At 47.2% G+C, this 8,622-nt stretch overlaps 1 pseudogene; it reads right to left on the bottom strand.

The window, feature by feature from the left end:
* Positions 1-4,079: 4,079 nt before the first annotated feature.
* Positions 4,080-6,005, bottom strand: LOC117872189 (annotated as a pseudogene).
* Positions 6,006-8,622: the final 2,617 nt, after the last annotated feature.

The following is an 8,622-nucleotide window of genomic DNA, read 5'->3' as shown; positions in this document are numbered from 1 at the left end:
ACTGGAATTCCTGGCACAGTCAGGGAACTATGGTGCGATTGGAATAACAGAGACTTGGTGAGATAAATCACATGACTGGAGTACTGTCATGGATGGATATAAATTGTTCAGGAAGTACAGGCAAGGCAGAAAAGGTGGGAGAGTTGCGTTGTATGTAAGAGAGGAGTATGACTGCTCAGAGCTCCGGTATGAAAGTGCAGAAAAACCTGAGAATCTCTGGATAAAGTTGAGAAGTGTGAGCAACAACGGGGATATCATGGTTGGAGTCTGCTATAGACCACCAGACCAGGGGGATGAGGTGGACAAGGCTTTCTTCTGGCAACTAGCAGAAGTTGCTAGATCGCAGGCCCTGGTTCTCATGGGAGACTTTAATCACTCTGATATCTGCTGGGAAAGCAATACAGCGGTGCACAGACAATTCAGGAAGTTTTTGGAAAGTGTAGGGGACAATTTCCTGGTGCAAATGCTGGAGGAACCAACTAGGGGCAGAGCTTTTCTTGACCTGCTGCTCACAAACAGGGAAGAATTAGTAGGGGAAGCAAAAGTGGATGGGAACCTGGGAGGCAGTGACCATGAGATGGTCGAGCTCAGGATCTTGACACAAGGAAGAAAGGAGAGCAGCAGAATACGGACCCTGGACTTCAGAAAAGCAGACTTTGACTCCCTCAGGGAACAGATGGGCAGGAACCCCTGGGAGAATAACATGAAGGGCAAAGGGGTCCAGGGTAGCTGGCTTTATTTTAAAGAATCCTTATTGCGGTTGCAGGAACAAACCATCCCGATGTGTAGAAAGAATAGTAAATAAGGCAGGCGACCAGCTTGGCTAAACAGTGAAATCCTTGCTGATCTTAAACGCAAAAAAGAAGCTTACAAGAAGTGGAAGATTGGACAGATGACCAGGGAGGAGTATTAAAATATTGCTCAGGCATGCAGGAGTGAAATCAGGAAGGCCAAATCACACTTGGAGTTGCAGCTAGCAAGAGATGTTAAGAGTAACAAGAAGGGTTTCTTCAGGTATGTTAGCAACAAAAAGAAAGTAAAGTGTGGGCCCCTTACTGAATGAGGGAGGCAACCTAGTGACTGGGGATGTGGAAAAAGCTAATGTACTCAATGATTTTTTTGCCTCTGTCTTCACGAACAAAGTCAGCTCCCAGACTGCTGCACTGGGCTGCACAATATGGGGAGAAGGTGACCAGCCCTCTGTGGAGAAAGAAGTGGTTCGGGACTATTTAGAAAAACTGGATGTGCACAAGTCCATGGGGCCGGATGCGCTCCTAAAGGAGTTGGCGGATGAGATTGCAGAGCCATTAGCCATTATTTTTGAAAACTCATGGGATCGGGGGAGGTCCCAGATGACTGGAAAAAGGCAAATGTAGTGCCCATCTTTAAAATAGAGAAGAAGGAGGATCCGGGGAACTACAGGCCAGTCAGCCTCACCTCAGTCCCTGGAAAAATCATGGAGCAGGTCCTCAAGGAATCAATTATGAAACACTTAGAAGAGAGGAAAGTGTTCAGGAACAGTCAGCATGGATTCACCAAGGGGAAGTCGTGCCTGACTAACCTAATTGCCTTCTATGATGAGATAACTGGCTCTGTGGATGAGGGGAAAGCAGTGGATGTGTTATTCCTTGACTTTAGCAAAGCTTTTGATACGGTCTCCCACAGTATTCTTGCCGCCAAGTTAAAGAAGTATGGGCTGGATGAATGGACTGTAAGGTGGATAGAAAGCTGGCTAGATCGTCGGGCTCAACGGGTAGTGATCAATGGCTCCATGTCTAGTTGGCAGCCGGTTTCAAGCGGAGTGCCCCAAGGGTCAGTCCTGGGGCTGGTTTTGTTTAATATCTTTATTAATGATCTGGAGGATGGTGTGGAGTGCACTCTCAACAAGTTTGCAGATGACACTAAACTGGGAGGCGTGGTAGATACACTAGAGGGTAGGGATCATATACAGAGGGAACTAGACAAGTTAGAGGATTGGGCCCAAAAAAACCTGATGAGGTTCAACAAGGACAAGTGCAGAGTCCTGCACTTAGGACAGAAGAATCCCATGCACTGCTACAGACTAGGGACCAAATGTCTAGGAATAAGTTGTGCAGAAAAGGACCTAGGGGTCACAGTGGACGAGAAGCTGGATATGAATCAACAGTGTGCTCTTGTTGCCAAGAAGGCTAACGGCATGTGGGGCTGTATAAGTAGGGTCCTTGCCAGCAGATCGAGGAACGTAATCGTTCCCCTTTATTCGACATTGGTGAGGCCTCATCTGGAATACTATGTCCAGTTTTGGGCCCCACACTACAAGAAGGATGTGGAAAAATTGGAAAAAGTCCAGCGGAGGGCAACAAAAATGATTAGAGGTCTGGAGCACATGACTTATAAGGAGAGGCTGAGATAACTGGGATTGTTTAGTCTCCAGAAGAGAAGAATGGGGAAGAATTTGATAGCAGCCTTCAACTACCTGAAGGGGAGTTCCAAAGGGGATGGAGCTCAGCTGTTCTCAGTGGTACCAGATGACAGAACAAGGAGCAGTCTCAAATTGCAGTGGGGGAGGTCCAGGTTGGATATTAGGAAACACTATTTCACTAGTAGGGTGGTGAAGCACTGGAATGCGTTACCTAGGGAGGTGGTGGAGTCCCCTTCCTTGGAAGTTTTTAAGGCCCGGCTTGACAAAGCCCTGGCTGGGATGATTTAGTTGGGAATTGGTCCTGCTTTGAGCAGGGGGTTGGACTAGATGACCTCTTGAGGTACATTCCAATCCTGAGATTCTATGATTCTATGATTCTAATTGAGGAAGAGAGTCCCAAAATGCAGAGTCCCAGTGTGGGCTTAAAGACTCTGGAACAGCGTTTGTCCCGAATTTCCTAGAGTGCCAATCCGTATCTGCTCATGGGCACAGCCACTCTTTTCACTGTTGGGGGGCTGAGGTCCTTAGTGCCCCCTCGTTATGAGGTCCCACCCTGCTCGTCTTTCCCCCAAGGCCACATCCCCTGAATGGGGCAAGTGGAGGGTCTGGGGTTTCCCAGAGTGGCGCTTCCTCCCTGGACTTTTACCATGGCCTGGCTCTGAGATCCGGCCTAGTCAGAGGGTAGGGTTTGGGGGAAGAGAAGGAACAGGAGGTGGGAGTTCAGGGGGAAAAAGAGCACCAGGGGTGAAGCCATGGAGGGGGTAGGGCTCCTGCATTTGTCCTGCTTTTTCCTTTTGAGAAGGGGGTCACCTTACACTGAGTGGGCTGAACTGGGACAGGAGATAGCCATGACTCTGTTGGGGAGCTGAGGCCCTATTCTACCCCTTTGCATTGTTCGGGCAGCAGAAACGGAGGGGAGGGGAATATGGGCCTGAGTCTCTTGCCTGTGTGTCAGACCCTCACTCACACAGCCAGTTCCGCTCTGCTTCCATGTGGAGTGACCTCAGGAGGTGTGCTGTGTGCAGAGCCACCAACGGTGGTGATGAGGAGGGGGTTGACTGAATGGCTTCTCTTGCAGCTCCTGCATTAATGATGTCTCTGGTATGACTCAGTCACAAGCACCTGGCTGAAGGGGTGGGGGAAGGGTGAGTGTCCATGCCCCTTGAACAGCACCTGACAACAGCTGATGCAGCCCCCATGGATCACACAGCACCCAGAGTGCTAAGGAAGGGCCAGGACTGTGACTGCAGAACAGCTCTGCAGCTTTTTTCATGGCCCAAGGATGTTTAACCAAGGACGGGACATTGACAGGCCAGGTGCAATGGGAAACAACATCCACCTCCCTTCTCTTTATTGAGAGTATTGTCAGGAATTCTGAGGTTGGAGCAGACACTGATATGGTTCTTTATGGGCCAACATCCTACCGGTTCCCTGGCTTTCCACAAACACAGTCCCATTGTAAATGCTGCTGCCGGCCTTGGTCTCCTTTCCCCAGTGCACTACTGTCCTCCCTCAACAGTGAGTGGAAACAACCCCTATAACATTGCTTCAGGCCTTAGACTCCATCTGAACCTGTCTGTACAGAGTGGAGATCAGTAGGTCATGTCATCACAGATAGAAGGGTCCAGGATGGAATAAGTTGACGTGTCCCATGTTTCTTTCATCGTATGCTATCAGCACTGGGGCCGGGTGATAAACTGACCCTTCACTTCACGAACACCCTGATTATCCTCGAACGAAGGTGTTTGCTTTTCACGCTGTACACTATTGGGTTAATCAGAGGAGGGACCAGCAGGTTGACGTAGCCCAGGACGATCTGAAGCAAGGGAGAAGAGCCATTCCCGAATCTGTGTATCAAAGTCAGGCTTAACTCTGGAGTGTAGAAAAGCAGGACAGCACAGAGGTGGGCGACACAGGTGTTCAGGGCCCTGAGGAACTCCTTGTGGGACGCGATGCTCAGCACTGTTTTGAGGATCATCACATAAGAGAGGAAGATAAGCAGCGAGTCCAACACCAAAATTATGACTGTAATAAACAAGCCATAGATATTGTTGACACTGATATCCGAACAAGCCAACATCATGACCTCCTGGTCCATGCAGTAAGAATGGGAGAGGACATTCACTCGACAGTATTGGAACCGTTTCAGGAGAAGGGGGAGTGGGAGCATTACGGCCACCCCTCTTAGAACACACACCAGTCCCATCTTGGCTATTCTCGGCAGGGTTAAGATGGAGGCATATCTGAGCGGATCACGGATTGCTATGAAGCGGTCAAAGGCCATCAACAAGAGCACGGAAGATTCAATGCAATGAAGTGACTGTATAAAAAATAACTGGCCGAAACAGGCATCCAAACTGATCTCCCTAGAATTAAACAAGAATATGCCCAATATCGTCGGCATGGTGGCTATCAATAAGCCAAGGTCTGTGAAGCCCAACATGGAAAGGAAAATATACATAGGCTCATGGAGGCTTGGATCTGTTTTTATAATGAACAGAATGAATGAATTTCCTAATATTGAAATAACATACATTAAGCAGAATGGAAGCGAGATCCAGAGATTGTGGATGTGTTCCTGCCCAGGTATCCCGGTGAGAAGGAACACTGTGAATTTGAATTTGGTGTCATTGATGGCTGACATTATATACTGGGGAGATCCAAGAAGCTTTGAACTTTCCTTCCTGCAAGAAAAAAGAAAAGGAAACTGGGTGTTATTTAACGAGACATCTTTCTGCTCTTAGTACAAGTCTAGAGACTCCCCGGAGCTAAAGAAACATTAGCAAAAACCAAGTCTTGGATTTACACCACCGATAGCAAGATAGACATTTCCAGACTGGATCAGATCCGTAGCCCATCTAACCGAGTATCCACTGGCCAGTTCCACATTCTTCAGAGGAAGGTGGAAGGAGACCTGCAATAGGCAGTTCTGAGATAACCTGCTCTCAAAGATTCCCCCTGACACCCACTAGTTAGAGATATTTTTCGGTGTAAATCAGGAATTCTTAAAGGAATTCGAAAGCCTTTTCAAATCAGTCCTTACTAGTGTATTTGGATTTTCTGGTTACCCGTATAAACACCCAGTCCCTCTATGAATCCTGCTAAGCTCTTTGCTCCATTCATATCCTGTGGCTGGGAGTTCCGCAGCCTACTTCAGCACTGTGTGATTTTACAATTGTGACCTTCCCACAGACACCCTTTCTGGCCCTCCTCTTCTGAGTGTGGCCCATTGTAAAATGACATGTATATTTATCTGTGCGGCATTGGAGATATTTGTAAATGTGTTTCATTTTCTCATTTTATATATATATATAATTATTTTCTCCATTCCTGAGAGTCCAAATTATGCCACTGCCTCTTTTCAGCACATGGGAAAAATTGCCAAGTCCATGTTCTGAATTCAATAACTTGAATTTAACTGTGTCACTCCAGATTTACATGTGTAAATTCGATAAGAACCAGGCTCTATTCATTTTCCCTCAACAAATTCTCCTGGTGATACACTCTGACCCCCAAGAATCTCTCCAGGAGAAGCTGAAGTACGTTGCCTGGCCAACATTGACTAAATCCAGAAAGTCTGATCATCCTACAGGTTTCTTTTCATCTTTAGAGAAACTGCTCCCTCTCCCCGCCCAAGGGTCTGTAGGTATCTGCAAAGATACAAGCTAACAAGGACAGTTACTTCATTTGGGCAGAGAAAGGGTTGGCATCACAAATGTATGAATAGTGCAAACAGTAGGTTTGCAGTAATATCCTCTTCAGTGTGCAAGTTACTTCAGCCATGCTCGTGTAAGGTGATAATTAAATACAACCAATATTACACTCCACTTTCCTTCACCTCTGCCCTATTCTTTGCTGAAACACAGACCAACGGTCTTTTTCTCAGGTCTTCCAAAGAGAATGGAGTTTGGCTGTTCTCAGTGTTGGCAAATGACAGAGCAAGGAGCAAATGTCTCAATTTGCAGTAGGGGAGGTCTAGGTTGGCTATTAGGAAACCATACTTCACTAGTAGGGTGGTGAAGCACTGGAATGGGTTACCTAGGGAGGTGGTGGAATCTCCATCCATACAGGTTTTTAAGACCCGGCTCCACAAAGTCGTGGCTGGGATAATTTAATTGGGGTTGGTCCTGCTTTGAGCAGGGGGTTGGACTAGATAACCTCCTGAGATCTCCCAACCCTATTCATCTATGATTCACAGAATAAGGAGTTTATAGCATAAAACCTTTTCCAAATAGTATGTGGAGTATTTCTGAAATACTTTCTAAAGCAAAATCCATTAAGCAGTAAAGTTACCACTGCTCCTTCCTTTAGAGATTCTAACAACTGTGCTGCTGGCTTTCGATATACCTTCATGTCATGAAAGTTTGATGTGTAAAATTTGTATTACAATTAAAAATGTTGACATAACATTTACATATCTGTATTTAAGTACACACCTGTCAGCCCAGTCCTTCCACTCCGATCTTCTTTCAGAGGTGATTTCTCAGGTTACAGTGGGACTTAAAATGTAGTGTCTGTCACCTGGATTTCTTCAGAACCTGAGAAGATCACAGTGTCTCAGCCCTCATTCAGTCACCTGTCAGCAAACAGAAGTCTAGTGGTTCCTCTGTCCCTGGGTTAGTAGCTGACTGGTTCTCCTCAAGTTCTGTTCTGTCAGTCTGTAGCCTGTATCTGGTGTGGTAACAGGCATTGGATCAGTATAAAAAAATTCATTCCCTGAGCTCTCACTCTCTAGTACTTAGTAACCCCAGCACCTGTTATTCAGGCAGAATGATGGTTTGCAGAACGTGGATTTGAAAGTCAAATGCATGAGTATTCATAGAAATGGAACTTCGTTTCCCACAGGAAGGTAGTTTATTGCTCTCTCTGACTGTCTCTGTCCTGTATCAATAAAATCTGTAGCACCCGGGAACGGCATTGGGACAGACATGGAGCTGAGCTGCCAAACTGAATGTGTCTGTTAAGCCCAGTTGTTGGGATGTTTGCTGTAGAGCTATATTGGGTTAACTTTTGGGATGTTTATGTTATGGCTTTATTAGGTGTAACCAGTTTGGCTCTCCTTAGTTCAATATCAGGCTGCTGGAAAACAAACAGGATGGGAAGGCACAGATCAAGAAAAGCCATCGCTCAGTCAGCACTTCAGGGACGTTGAGAGACAACACTGGAGCTACACGTTGTGAAGAGCCTATTTCCTGGGCTCCAGCCATGTTACATAGCTTGTTTTGCCAGCGCTGGGAGTCTGTGCAGAGATGGGGCAGCTTTTGCTGAGAAGCTCTTCAGACTGCAAGGACAGACACCGCTGGGGAAATCTGAAGGCCCTTGGCCTGCCTGTGTCTGCATCAGAGGGGAGGACTTGGAGTCAGAGACGTGTACAGACTGTTCTTGGAAAACCATCCTATTCTCCCATGTTACGCTTCATTCCGTCTGTTCAGATCAAACAGTATTTTGGTTCAAGAAGGCTGGCTGGTCACTCATCTCAGCATTAGTCACATGGTCATAAAGTGGAAGAACCACAGGTGCTGAACCCACTGGGACCTGCTGGGCAATCACAGTCCCCCCAGAGTGTGTTGTAGCCAAGGGCCCAGTCTGAGGATGGGAGGATCACGGGATTCCACCCCATGAGAGGGAAGGTTATGAGGCCTGACATCTGGCACTTGGAGACCAGAGAGAGGGCAGAGATGCAGGTAGTCCTGTAACTCTAAGAGGTATCTACAGGGCAGAAGTGCTGGAGCCCTCAGCCAGTCAGGAAACAGAAATATGCCCTATAGGACCTGTTACCACCAAGCAGCGCAGCTCTGAATTCCTGCCTTCACAATCGAGCCAGAGAATGAAACCTTTGAAAATGCATTTGCTGGTTCAATTTCCAGGAGCAAATAAACATGAGGCGAGTTGGGAACTAGTCACGGATATTCCGTGGGGTCTCTTCTCACTCAGCCCCTGGCAGGATCGGGCCCAGAGCACACGGCAATAGGAATCCAGAAGAAATCCTGACTTGGGGCATCGGGGTTTTTACATTCCAAACTCTCTTTGAATATCAGATTTCTATGTAGCTTGAACAACCCACCGTCGATTATGGGCCTACGTAGGGGAGTGGTTCCCAAGCTACCTAGTACTGCCTGCCCTCCAGCCCCATAACTGAATCACCCCAACAGCCCAGCTGAGTCCTCTGCCGCTGCACAGAACATCTGCAAATGGAAACAGCACTTCAGGGACGTTGAGAG

The sequence above is a fragment of the Trachemys scripta genome, chromosome 1 (assembly GCF_013100865.1).
Source record: "Trachemys scripta elegans isolate TJP31775 chromosome 1, CAS_Tse_1.0, whole genome shotgun sequence".
Classification (NCBI taxonomy): Eukaryota; Metazoa; Chordata; order Testudines; family Emydidae; genus Trachemys; species Trachemys scripta.
The sequence above is the reverse complement of the archived record's forward strand: the minus strand, read 5'-3'. Positions and strand labels throughout refer to the sequence as shown.